A 13,857-nucleotide genomic window follows, 5' to 3' on the forward strand; every position below is an offset into this window, starting at 1 on the left:
AAAGAGCTGTAATTGTTTTAAATTCTTACCAGGCAAAAAATAAAAATAAAATGATCTGAGGGGGGAAAAAAATCACACTCCTATTTTTCTTTATGTATACCTTGTTTGTTCCCCCAAACAAACTTAAAGCAGCTTACGTAAAAGCACACAACACCCCAAGATGAAACAACAGAAAACTAACATGCACAGGTGAAGAAAACAGGATGAAAGACAATTCAAGAGAAAAAAGAATTAAATGACCCTAGGGATAAGATTAGTTCACAAAAGGCAAATAAGAGTCTCCACGTTTTTCTAAAGGTTGAGTCACAAACTGCTTTCTAAGCCACGGGGCACAGAGTCCAAGGTCTACAAGGGCCAAGCGGTTAAAGTAAGGAGGTAAAACAAAGGGAAGAGTGCATGCTTTGTTTTAAGGAAAATGGCATTACTTTATTGGATCCCACGGTTGCCATGGAGACATGTGATCCCAGCATTGCCAGATCTGATTTTTCAATAGATGCTGGAAATTCAAACACACTTGTGCGAAATCTTCTCATTTTCCAATGTTGGCAAACTAGTTTTCTTTTGGTTTTAAAAAAAAAAAAAAAAGTATGGGTTGAAGAAAACATGCCTGTGGCCATAAAGAGGAAGAAGACATGATCAGTTACATGACTAACTATATCCATAAAATAAAAACCCAAAGTTGAGTAGAAGTACAGTCATTTGTGGTATCAAAACCAGAGAGACACTTCTCCCAAGGATCTTCATAAAGAAGACACTGGAATATCCACAAGATAGGCACCCCATACAATCAGGATTCATGGGGCTCTATCTCATGATGACCTTCCAAAGAGACCAAGAGCACAATACTAAGTGTAATGTAATAAAACTAACTGCTGGGGTTGGGGGGAAATGGGGTGGGGGGTAGGGGCAAACTGTCAGGTTTAGAGATATCTGCTGGTCTGGATTATTTCAGGTATAGATTTTACAGTAGATTTCCCTTAACTATTTTTTAACCAGTGAGCACTTTTGATAAATATAAAATCCTCACGCCTTTCTTTAATGTTATTTGACAAATCAGAGTAAAAGCTACCTTGGAAAATGGTTTTTCAAATTTTGTTTTGTTTTTTTTTTCGGTACGCGGGCCTCTCATTGTTGCAGCCTCTCCCGTTGCGGAGCACCGGCTCCGGACGCGCAGGCTCAGCGGCCATGGCTCACGGGCCCAGCCTCTCCGCGGCACGTGGGATCTTCCCAGACCGGGGCACGAACCCGTGTCCCCTACATCGGCAGGCGGACTCTCAGCCACTGCGCCACCAGGGAAGCCCCGACGTTGCCTTCTTTCCTCATTGTTTTACTAGAGTATTTGGAATAACAGATGAACCTTTATCCTTCGGACTGTAATCCATAAATATTGGTTTTTCTCAGCAGCATTTGAGAAGCACTGAGTAGAACCAGATGCAAGGTTAGATCCCCTGACGAGGATCTGGAGTGAGGTATTCTATGGGACCATTAAGTTCAAAGCCATTTGCTTTACTGGACAGTCCATCTAGCAGTAGGATTGAACTTTGTGGATGTTGAAGAGCCTGCCACTCACCAGCCAAGGAAGGATACAAAGGTAGGACCAAATGTCTCCACAAAAAAAAAAATTCTGTATCTGTTGCAGGTCACCAACAAAAGGCCAAGCAAGCTCTAGTCCACACGGTGACACACAGTGATGATCCCTGGAATCCCTGGGGTGCTGAAAGGGTGGCTGGGTTCCAAACTGGGCTCTTGACTTACCTAGAACTAGTGGAACTTTATTTCATCTGTCTCATGTAGAGTTAGTTCTAATGCTTGTTTTGAACATGCAAATCTGTTTAAAAACATGATTGACACATCAGGGGACAATTTGAGCATAACGCACATGAACTTGAGTTTCCTTATGTATGATTTGGTCCACAAGAAACACTAGGTGAACACAGAAAACCACACCCACCTGAGTCAGGCAGTAGAGAAATACACAAAACTTAGACACCGCAAACACCTGCCCGCTACCCTCAGTTTACCATACGTGCTGCACACCACAACCACCCACAGCTTTGCTACAACTTTCCACCCAGTTTAAGACCAGCTTCCTTCCACCACCTCACCATGGCTTACAAGCTGCCACCCTCCCCTCAGCCACCTCCCCAAGCAAACACTAGGTCTTTTCAAGGCAAAGCGCCAAGTTTATGTGGTACTTGCATACTGCTTAACCATTTAGCAAGTGTAAAACTCTACTGCTTTTCTAAGGTTCCTAGCTTTCCTTTTTTTATGTTCTTGATGAAGTTTTTGAGTATTGTGCCCCAGCCCCGCTTTTCCTGTAGACTCTGTGCTATCTATTGCATGATTTTCCATCATCTAGTGATTGTTTTAGAAATGCGTATGTTGTATTAGGGAAGAACGGTCAATACTGGGATACTAAATAAAATGTTATTTGAAAGAAAATGATTTCACTAGAATGTAAGTTCTCCTCAAAGCTACCATGCTGCTCCCCCAACTCCAGGGGATACCATTCACGTCATATAAGATGTGTATCATTTTCATTATAAATTAACTAACTCGGCATTTAACAAATTGTTATGCGAAGCCTCATATGTGTCATGAAAGGACTACACTTCAAAGGATGCATGTGTTCACTTTGCAAAAGTAAAAAGGAAAACAAAAAAATACGTAAAAAAATAAAAATCATTCATCATCTTAATACACAAGCATTTTGATGTTCTTCCTTTCAGTTTTTTCTCTTTGCACATATAACACTACTATCCCTGCCATGTGCACTATTTTGCCTGGTCTATTTATCTTATCTTGGCTTTAAATTGGTCTGCCACTTCTAAATCAAATATACTTACATTTCTTTAAGAAAAAAAAAAAAACTGTTGTCAAATTGACCCAGTCATTTAACATTAACTGAGCATGTACTATCTGTTGAGCACCATGCTCTGTGACATGCAAATTAGAATATTCAATAGACTGGGCTTAACCACCTAGAGAATTTCTTAAAGTTTCCAAATTTGGCATAGTTACAACATTTCTTGCCCTTAAGATTAATTACTATTTTCATTCTAGTTCTAAGATTGGTTAAAAATATAAATTACATAAATAGCACATTTGGAAAAGAAAATGGACTTGTATTATCAGCCGCCTGCAAAGTACAGCTTCAAGAATTGCATTCTGCCCTTTTATCTGTCACCTTTCCAAATACTGTACCACCAAAATTAACGACACAAAACAAAGCTGCATTTGAATATTTCTAAGTAGTAAATACACACATTAAAGTGTCATGGTGCTTCCTTCGACAGTACATGTACTAAAATTGGAACGATACAGAGAAGATTAGCATGGCCCCTGCACAAGGATGACACGCAAATTCATGAAGCGTTCCATATTTTGAAGGATATATGTATAGCTGATTCACTTTTTTATAAAGCAGAAACTAACACACCATTGTAAAGCAATTATACTCCAATAAAGATGTTAAAAAAAAAAAGTATTATGAAGTCTGCCTACCAATTTTCCCTCTTTATTTGTCCAGCAAGGTTATTTTAAGATTTTATTTTGTTTGTGTGTGACTATGGATTTAAGAGTTTAGTAAATTACGTGGAAGATACAGATACACATAAATATATATAGGTGTGTGTTTATGTGTGTGTGTGTCTCTGTGTGTATCAAAGACTGGGCTCAAATATATATATTCTTGAATTTTCTTTTCTACAAAATGTGAAATATACATGTAATTCTATATATTTAAGTTAAATTGGCTAACAAGAAACCAGGTGTAGAAAGCTGTTTGGGGTTGTATCTTCTCTTGCCAGTTGATGAGATGCTGGGAAACACTAAGAAATGAGAGCAATAAGGACAAAATCAAAAGAGGTGAGATAATCTAGACACATAATAGTGTGCTCTAAAATCACTGATAAATGATTTACTCTTCTCTTTAAAAATTTTTTTAAATAAAATAAATTTCAAAAAAATTTTAAATAAGCTACTTGGCTAAGTCATTATTCAGGTTCCAAACCAGGGGACGGAGGGAACACTGGCAAAGGTCACAGGGTTACATCTTCATATGCCATTCAGGTGCCAGCCTCCACCACATTTTATGCTTCTCCCTCTCTCATTGAAAAAGACCACTGTCTTATTATGATAACAATTTCCAGGTGGAAGCTAAGCCTTCAGTCAAGATTCCTGTCCCTTTCAAAGTGCCTGTGTGTGTGTGACGTGGTAGATTAAGGTGTTCCAGCTCACCCTGGGCAATAGCTTTTCTCAAACCTCACAGCAATTCATCTTGGGTACCCATAGAGGCAGTCCTAGAACGGCTGAGTTTGAGAAGGGGTGAAAGTGTACCCCATAACTTTTCCACCAAAGCACATCTCAGCAGAGGAGCCACATCCTTGCAAGGAGCCCTGGAAGCAAGGCCTAGGAGCATGGTCTGAATTCACCGTCAGCAAGGGAGAGGTCTCCTGGCAGCCTCACGTTTCATCTCACATTCTACTCTCTAATATACCCTTGCTTTTATCAGCAGGAAACAGTTCCTAAATCACCGACCAGTTGAATTATTGAGACTTTTGCACCCCTGCCCCAAATAGTCAAGAACTATTGATGCTCTAAAAAACACGAGTCACTTTAACCTCCAGCTTCATGCAGCCTTTGGCACAGGGCTTCAGACTTCCACTAAGAACATAAGTGTTTTGATTTTTCAAAGCCCTGATGCATGTATTTTCTTTCTTAAAAACATCAACAGCAATTCCCTTACTCCTTTTTATCTATCAGTCTTTCTTGAGGAAGGACTACATTTAGAGCAGATCAATTTTCTCCCTCATGGGTACTGAACATGAATGAACGGAAATCTTGAGGCAAGTTCCCTTCTGAGCCCAGAGAGATGTCACTGCCACTCGGAAAAGCTACCGGCCACCGACATGCCCCGTCCTCACATCACAGTGACTCCTTCAGCTTCAGAGGAAGGGAGAAGGGCAATATATCCACAAGCACGCCTGGCAGAGATGCAATTAGGCCCCTCCTGCCCCTCCAGCCCCTCCAGCCCAGGCCCCTTGGCACCCTCTTCCATTTAGAGAGCTACTCAGACCCCATCATTCACCAGAGTGCCCTAAAAAGATACAAAAAAGATAAAGTCCTCAACTGTGCTAGACACCGGAAGAAAAAAAAGCAGCCACAAAATGAAAACTGCCTTTTAGAAGTAGTTATGGTTAAACATTAAAAAAAATATATCACATGATTTTGCTCCCCATACTGTAGCTAATGAAAAGGGGCATTTAGTATCCAGTGGGAAAAGCAGTGTTTTATAATTTCATCAGCAATTACTACAAAGCTCATCTGTAAGAACTTGGCGAATCCTCACTTTTTCTGACCTCGAGAACCAACATTCTCTGAAGTCAGAAACCAGGGACTTATTCTAATGTTGAATGTTCTCCTGAGTCCCTTTAAAAGAAAAAAAAAGAAAAATGAACTTCACATTGACTGATGCATGACATTGTTTTAATCAAAAAAAAAAAAAGTGCAAGTTGAAACCATTATAACATGTCATAAAGCATCAGTAATAGCCACTCAGCAAGAACTAAACCATTTGTAAGGTCATAAACAAGCACGTACAGTGCACTACACTAATTTATTAGAAACATCCTCTTTAAAAGAAAGGGTCACAGAGGGCTCTGGCTCAATCACACTGCTCTCCACACGCAAGCCGTAGAACTTATATATGACCTTTGCAATTCCCCTTGAAAATCCCTTCAGCACTCAGACATTTCACTTTAAAAATTAGGGGGAGGTGAGGTAAAGCCATAAAAATCAGTAGCAGGCACACCAGAATATGCTGGAATAAGATAAACGTCTTTCTCATAGAAGAAATGCATGCACTATTAATGAAAAGAATCCAATGCAAAAGGCAACTAGTCACATCTCCTTGACCACTTATATTTTAAACCCAGAAAAGCAAAATCAGACTTACCCTTGGAAGCCATCCTATAGGCTGACTCAGAAACGTAGCCTGTCGACAAGCCGAAAACAGCTACAAACCAGGGCTCCAAAAACTCAGTGGGTTTAATCCTCTCATCCACCTACTAACCCCTGCTAGTACGTATGCATCTGGCTTTTGTTAAAGCACTTCTGCAAATGTACAGAGGATGAGTAATCGTTCAGACTTCGTAAAACATGCCAAACCCATCACTAATAACAGTAGTTTCATTTACTCATCACATTTTTGGGTGCCTTGATTTTATTTTTTTAAGAGAAATGAGTGTTTTTGCTGATGCAAATTCCCTGCCACTAGACCATGCACACATTATCCAAAAGGCAATAGGCTGCCTGGTGTGTGTATAACTTTTTCTGGGTCCTTGTCAGCAGTCAGAAATGTTGAACTAATATGTAAAGGCATAGCCTGCTTGATACACTGTCTTTTAACATTAATAACACCACTATTTTCCTGAATAAACCCTCCAGCCAATTCTACTCTTTCTTTCATTGAAAAAGGCAATCATTTTATTATAATAATTAGAAATACGAATAAGAAAAATAAGAGATACTCAAGCATAAATTCACCTCTCACTGTCTCCCCATCCAATCCCTTCTCTTAGAGATATTCACTGTTGACAATTTTCAATGTATCATTCCCGAAATTTCTATGTACATAGTATGCATGTATGTATACACACACACACAAACATGCTTCAGAAAAACTCTTGGGGACTGAGGAGTCTCAGACATCAGAATTTTCTAGATTTTGTAACAATAATGAAGTATATACAGAGTGTAATAACCCTAGTGAGATCAGGGCAACAGCTCATAATCAACCATATTAATTGAATATTCATGTTTTTTGGAAGAAATATTAAGCGGGATAATAAAGACTATAAATAGCCTCATGTCATTTCAGGGCAGGTAATTCTGCCAAGTGAGACTTTTTTTTTAAAAAGTCATTCAACATTTAGAAACTTTTGAATTTTGGAATTGTGGATAAGGGATTTTAGCCCTATCATTTTTCTCCCAGTTACTTATCAAGTTTTGAAAACTTTTTTTTATTAAAAAGGTTCATGATAAGAAATTTTTAAAATACATATGAATAAAATTAAAGTCACCTGTAAAATCCCACCACACAGAGAATCGAGCTTTTATTCACTCGTGTTGAGTGCCTCCTGAGAGTACAGACTCAATAATCCGTGACACTAAAAATTTAAAGCAAACATAAATTCTATTTTCTTTCTTTTTTTTTTTTATTGGAGTATAGTTGATTTACAGTGTTGTGTGAGTTTCAGGCATACAGCAAAGTGAATCAGTTATACATATACATATATCCACTCTTCTTTTTTTTTAGATTCTTTTCCCATTACAGAGGCCATTACAGAGTATTGAGTGGAGCTCCCTGTGCTCTGCAGCAGGTTCTTATTAGTTATCTAGTTTATGTATAGTAGTGTGGATATTTCAGTCCCAATCTCCCAATTTATCCCTCCCCACATCCCCTGGTAACCATAAGTTTGTTTTCTACATTCGTGCCTCTATTGCTGTTTTGTAAATAAGTTCATTTGTACCCTTTATTTCTTAGACTCCACATATAAGCAATATGATGTGATATTTGTCTTTCTGTGTCTGACTTACTTCATTCAGTATGACAATCTCTAGGTCCATCCATGTTGCTGCAAATGGTATTATTTTGTTCTTTTTTATGGCTGAGTAATATTCCATTGTATATATGTATCACACCTTCTTTATCCATTCCTCTGTTGATGGGCATTTAGGTTGCTTCCATGACCTGGCTATTGTAAATAGTGATGCAATGAACACTGGGGTGCATGTATCTTTTTGAATTATGGTTTTCTCTGGGTATATGCCTAGGAGTGGGATTGCTGGGTCATGTGGTAGTTCCATTTTTAGTTTTTTAAGGAACCTCCATACTGTTCTCCATAGTGGTTGTACCAATTTACATTCCCACCAACAGTGTAGGAGGGTTCCCTTTTCCAAATCCTATTTTCAAACAAGGTAGAAAGTTATACCTGTTTTTAACTAATAATATCCACCTGGCAAAACTGTTCCCGAAAAAGATATGAACTCTTTCATTTACTCATTCATTGATTCAAACATTCATTGAGCTTCTATTATATGCCACACAACATGCTAAATACCAGGTATTTGGGTGGCCTGGATGTAGCATATAAAACTACCAGATATCAGATTAAATCTGAGTTTCAAATAAATCAGAAATATTTCAGTATGGTATGTCCCACATTTGAGACATACATTTTTATGGATATAGTTTTTAAGTATTTGAGATATACTTATGCTTTTTAAATGTCCCACATTTGGGACACACTTATATTAAAATACTACTTGTTTTGATCTGAAATTCAAATTTCACTGGGTGTCCTATATTTCATTGCACAAAACAGGCAGAGTCCTTGCTGTCATGAACCCTCAGTCTAGTGCTAGGGAGCGGAGGACGGTAGGTGGACAGGTAATAAATAGGCAACCAACTACGTACACAGTGTAAATAGAAAAAAGAGCTATGAAGGTGATAAACTGAGCAATTAAGATGGAAATAAAGAAGAATATTATTTAAATACAGAGTTCTTAAGGAAAGGCTTGTCTAGGAAGCTAACTCTGAGGGAAAGAGCATGCTGAAGGAAATAAAAACCTCATAATAGTAGAGCAGCTTGCACAAGACCTAGCCCATAGTATATGCTCAATAAATGTTCATTTCATTCCTTGGCAAGGCCGGGGCTTCATCTCTTGGCTCACCCTAGTCTGGCCCTGTGCCTTGGGATGGAGAAAGATAATAAGAAGGGGTATAGTATATGTGGACACCAACGGCTTCCTCCTTCAGAAAGTCTGGCAGCCACCATCTGTCTACAACCTCATGAGAGATATTGAGCGAGAACTTCCCAGCACAGCCCTCTGGAATGCCTGACCCACAGAAACCATGATATCAATAGATAACGAAATGATAGCTATTATTTTCAATCATTATGTTTTAGTATTATTTTTTAAGCAAAAATAATAACCAAGTGTTGGCAAGAATGGGGACCACCCAGAACTCTCAGACACTGTTGGTGGAAATGTAAATTGAGGCAGCTGCTTTGGGAGACTGTTGGTGGTACCTAGGAAAGCCAGACATACATACATCCCGAGCACCAGCCCAGCTTCCATTCCCACTGGCACTGCTGCACGTCTGGTTCTCGCCATTTCCCACAACACAGCCCCTTCCTCCCTTCTCTGCTGGATTTGCAACACCTCCAGTACCAATTACACACACAGCCCCCAGACTGATCTGCCTAAAGCTCACCTTTCACGCTGCCATTTGGCTGCTCCAAAAGTCTTTCATATATAAACTTAATAAACAGTTGCTGATTGATTACTTGTAAGATTCAAATCTAGAGAGTTTGACTAACTTGGCACTGAGGAGGAAAAGACAGAAAGCAAATAACCCAGGCATTCAGAGACTTACAAGGCAGCTCCTTGAAATGCCCTCCAAAAAAATTAAACCATTGCCAGAAATCCTGATTGTTGTGAAATACATATGTGGAAATACATCTCAAGGACCTACTGCTATCCATTCAAATGGAATGTCTCCAAAAAAAAAAAAACTGAGTACTGTTATGATGGAGACAACCAAGATCAGATTTGCATAGTGAAGAATAAATTTCAAACCTGAAAGGTCTTCCGTTGCATGGAAAGGGAAGAGTAACAGTGTATAGAAAACAAAGAGGAAGAAAAAGAGAAAAAGGAAGGGAAGGGAAGGGAGGACAACCCTTAACCTTCTCTAGAATTTTCTGTTAATGCCCTACTCTCTGATAATTGTCTGGGACCATATCATTAGTGGTGGTAATGGGAGGGAAAACCATAATAATTGTAACTACTCTGTCATTTACTCTGTGACTGCCATGTGCAGACACTATGCTGAGCCATAAGATGCTTATATTATCATCAGCGTTAATGCAACCAATATTTATGCCAGGCACTGTGCTATCTGCTTTACAAGCATCATCTTATTTCACCCTCACAGCAATCTTGCAAGATTAGATATTATTATTATTCCCATTTTACAGATGAGGAAACCGAGGGATGGAGAGGCCAGCTAACTTGCCTTAGGTTTTATCCATGAACACTTTGAGGGTCTAGGATAAAGTAAGATTCAATAAACGGTGAAAAACAATAAGAAAAAGATTAAAATGCCTCATGGGAATACTTGAAACATGGAAAGAAAAATAAAATACTGAAAATATTGGAAGTCAATTTATGGCAACATAAGAACTGACATTCATGAAACCACAACCGATGGGATGAAATACACACAGAACAACACGAGGAATCTCAGCTAAACTGGCAGAATTTAAGCTCCATTTTGTGCACTTTGAAAGGGAGAATCAGAGCCCATATTCATTCATTTATTCATTTATTTATTCATCAAATATCTATTGAACACCTACTATGTGTCAGACACTGTTTGAAGTGCTGGGGATACAGCAGTGAACAAAGAGACAAAAATCTCTACTTCTATGGAACTTTAGGGTGAGAAAGGGAATATGGACAATAAACTTAGTAAATAACTAAGCCATCTAAGGTGTTAAAGGCAGCAAGTGCTAGGGTAAAAATAAAGCACCAAGGACCAAGATAGGGGCAGGAAGGGAATGCTATTTTAAATACAGTAGTCAGGGCAAGCCCAGAGGGTGACAATGGAGCAAAGGCTTAAAGGAGGTGAGGAGAGGAGCTCTGTAGATGGTTGTAGGTCGAGCATCCCAGACGGGGCCATGCCTGGCATGCCGGAGCAAAAGCGAGGAGGCAGGTCTAGCTGCCACAGGGAAGCCCAAGGGAGAAAACAGGAGATACAACCAGATTAAACAACAGAAGCCAAACTGCAAAAGGCTCTTTGCCCACTGGATACCCATGATTCTTCAGCTTTGAGGGTCATGAATTACTCATAGAAGCTGATGAAAGCTAGGAGCCTTCACCCCCAAAAGTGCGCACACCAAAAATGCTGTCCTAATTTCAGAGGGTTGACATCTCCCTGCTAGACTCCCAGGATCTCAACAACATCCTAGAGGAGATCATAGTCCCTCCAGCTGAACCAAAGAAACACCCTGGATCTAACTTTGTATTTAATGACATCCCAAAGGGAGACAGCAGTTCAGGACAGTGGACACCAAGATTCCTCCAGTCTCTGAGGCTTTGCTTGTTCCAACGTCCTCACCAATCAGGGAGGTCATGCTCAAACACCAACAGCCCCGAGGGAAGCCAACTACATGCGTCACCTGCGGACTCTTTGCTAGTCACAGGGTTCAGACACAAAACTACATCACTAGTGACCTTAACATCCAAAGAGTAGAGGAATGCATGCAGTCATAGCCCAAGGGGAACTGGATGCATGTGGACCCCATCTACCGCCTTGCAGTTCATACGTGTGTGTGTGTGTGCGCGCGTATGTAGGTACACATATATTTATATATTTTAATTCTCTTCATACAAGCTAGAAGAGAGCAGAGATTGTTTTTTGTTTTGTTTCGTTTTGTTACTGCTGAATTCCCAGTGCTTAGACCAGTATCTGGCCCACAGTTAGATGCTCATTAAATAAATAATGGTTGAATGAATGAATAAATCCAAAGAATTACTTCTTTGCAAATCACTCTAGGAAATCAGTGGATCAAGATGTCACAACTGAATAGACAGAATAGTTATGTTGGAAAGGTTCGAGGATATGGTTAACTAGGGATTAGAAAAGCTCGATGCAACATGAGCACAGTATTCCATGTCATAAAACATGCTTAGGGAAGATTAGAAATTATACCAGCTTTCTGCCTCAGTCACGCAAGTTTCTCACCAATGCTTCTCAAACCATTTGCAATTTGTGGTTTGCATCAGTTTGTCTGTTTTTTTTTTTTAAATTTCAAATCCAACACAGATCAATACTTTTTTTTTTTTTTTTTTGGTGGGAGGCGGGCCTCTCACTGTTGTGGCCTCTCCCGTTGCGGAGCACAGGCTCCGGACGCGCAGGCTCAGCGGCCATGGCTCACGGGCCCAGCTGCTCCGCGGCATGTGGGATCTTCCCGGACCGGGGCACGAACCCGCGTCCCCTGCATCGGCAGGCGGACTCTCAACCACTGCGCTACCAGGGAAGCCCCAGATCAATACTTTTGTAAACATAATAAAAATGAATTCTAAGACAAATGAAATGAAAAACAAAACAGACACACAAATATGCAAGCCCAAATTGTATTAGATTCAAGAGACCTAAAAATCACTGTCCAATTGTTATAAAGGTTTCTGAACACTCAATATCTGTTCATACCTCACTGCTGACCGACACATAGTTCATGAAACAGTCTAGTCCATGAATCATACTTGGAGTAGCATGACTCAGATCACACGCACATGCACACACACACACATACACACATATATAGGAGATTCCAGCATTCACTTCAGATGCTAATGCTTTTGCTTTCCAGCTGATAATGAGAAAAATAACGTTCTGCTTCTATTACATTTCTGTCACCTACTTATTTCAACTATCTAGGAATAAAATTATCAACTCCATGATGCTCATTAATATCAAACTCCAAGAATATGTTAAAATATTGACTACACCTCACTTCAAATTATCCCAAGATTTAAACATAGAAATTACGAACAGATTGTTCATTTTATAACAGATCCTACATTTAGTAGAATAATTATAATGAGATATATTTTAAGTATCTAAATATGATGGTGATTTTATATTACTCCATTTAAAAAATGTAGTCTTTATATATTTACCTCCTATATCTATATATCTGCAGCTTTTCAGAAATATATTTATTGTGCAAACTAGTATAAAGAGGTTTTTTAAATGCTACTAAAATGATATACGCTTGGGCCACAAGTATTTTCCTTTACCTATTCTAAGTTTGTTAACATTAACTACTTGAAAATTATCCTATATAACCTAAATAAAATTGGATTAAATATAATTTATAAACAAAACCAACATATGACTCTTCTAAGAAGTAAACACATTGTCCTTTTCTTTTTTCTTTAAATTATCCTTTATCCCAAAATACAACCTCTGAAACTATATAAACATAATCCTGAAATTTCTAGCCATTCACGAAGTTTCCTTAGGTCGGAATGAGTTAATGATTTTCCTCACCGTCCAACTAAACGTGCATTCCACAGGAAAGCCTGCTTGAGGCTGAACACAGAGTCAATACTCACTAATTCACTTCTTAGCTGGCACCCAGGCAAGTAAACCTAACTTTGGGCCAACTGTAAATAAAGGCAAGGATATTCCCGATGGTACTTATAACATGAATTTTCTAGAGGTAGAATTCAAGACTGTTGCCTTCAAGCCCCACAGAGCTTCTATCACATCATCTGGCAGAAGGAGTAAATAATATTGAATTACAGAAGGAAACTGTCGATTCCTCATTTCTTACAGGTCACTGAGGCTCAGATATACAAACCCCTTATTGCAAGGATTCTGCATCTTTGGGCAAAGCAAGTAAAACAGCCGATTAAGGCAAAATAAGAAAAAACAATAAGCAAATGGTATTATAATGGTGCACCTATACAGCAAAAACTGAGAAGTTAACTCAAGAATGAAGTCTGGTAAAAAAAAAAAAAAAACTCTTCTTCAATACCTGCACCTATACCTGGATTATAATAGGCAGGTAGTAAGTGCAGTATTGGAGGAAGTAAGATAAAGAAGATTCAAACAAAGCAAGTGCAAGCTCTGAAAAACATAAAAACACTGTGCACAACAACAGAATGCAGACGGTGAATTATGCTGATGCTTTGTTACAATTTAGAAAAGCTTAACTTGAAACATAATAGCAACTTCCATTCTTTGAGAACTTACTATGTATCAAGCACTGTGCAGAGCAT

At 39.0% G+C, this 13,857-nt stretch overlaps 1 protein-coding gene and 1 non-coding gene across 7 annotated transcripts in view; one reads left to right on the top strand and one right to left on the bottom strand.

The window, feature by feature from the left end:
- Positions 1-13,857, bottom strand: part of MITF (melanocyte inducing transcription factor) — a 223,509-nt gene that overhangs the window by 121,875 nt on the left and 87,777 nt on the right. The window lies entirely within an intron of this gene.
- On the top strand, positions 3,281-3,387 carry LOC117200723 (U6 spliceosomal RNA). Its single transcript, XR_004482385.1, has one exon. It is a non-coding gene; the product is annotated as a U6 spliceosomal RNA (small nuclear RNA).

Source organism: Orcinus orca, chromosome 10, assembly GCF_937001465.1.
Source record: "Orcinus orca chromosome 10, mOrcOrc1.1, whole genome shotgun sequence".
Taxonomy (NCBI): domain Eukaryota; kingdom Metazoa; phylum Chordata; class Mammalia; order Artiodactyla; family Delphinidae; genus Orcinus; species Orcinus orca.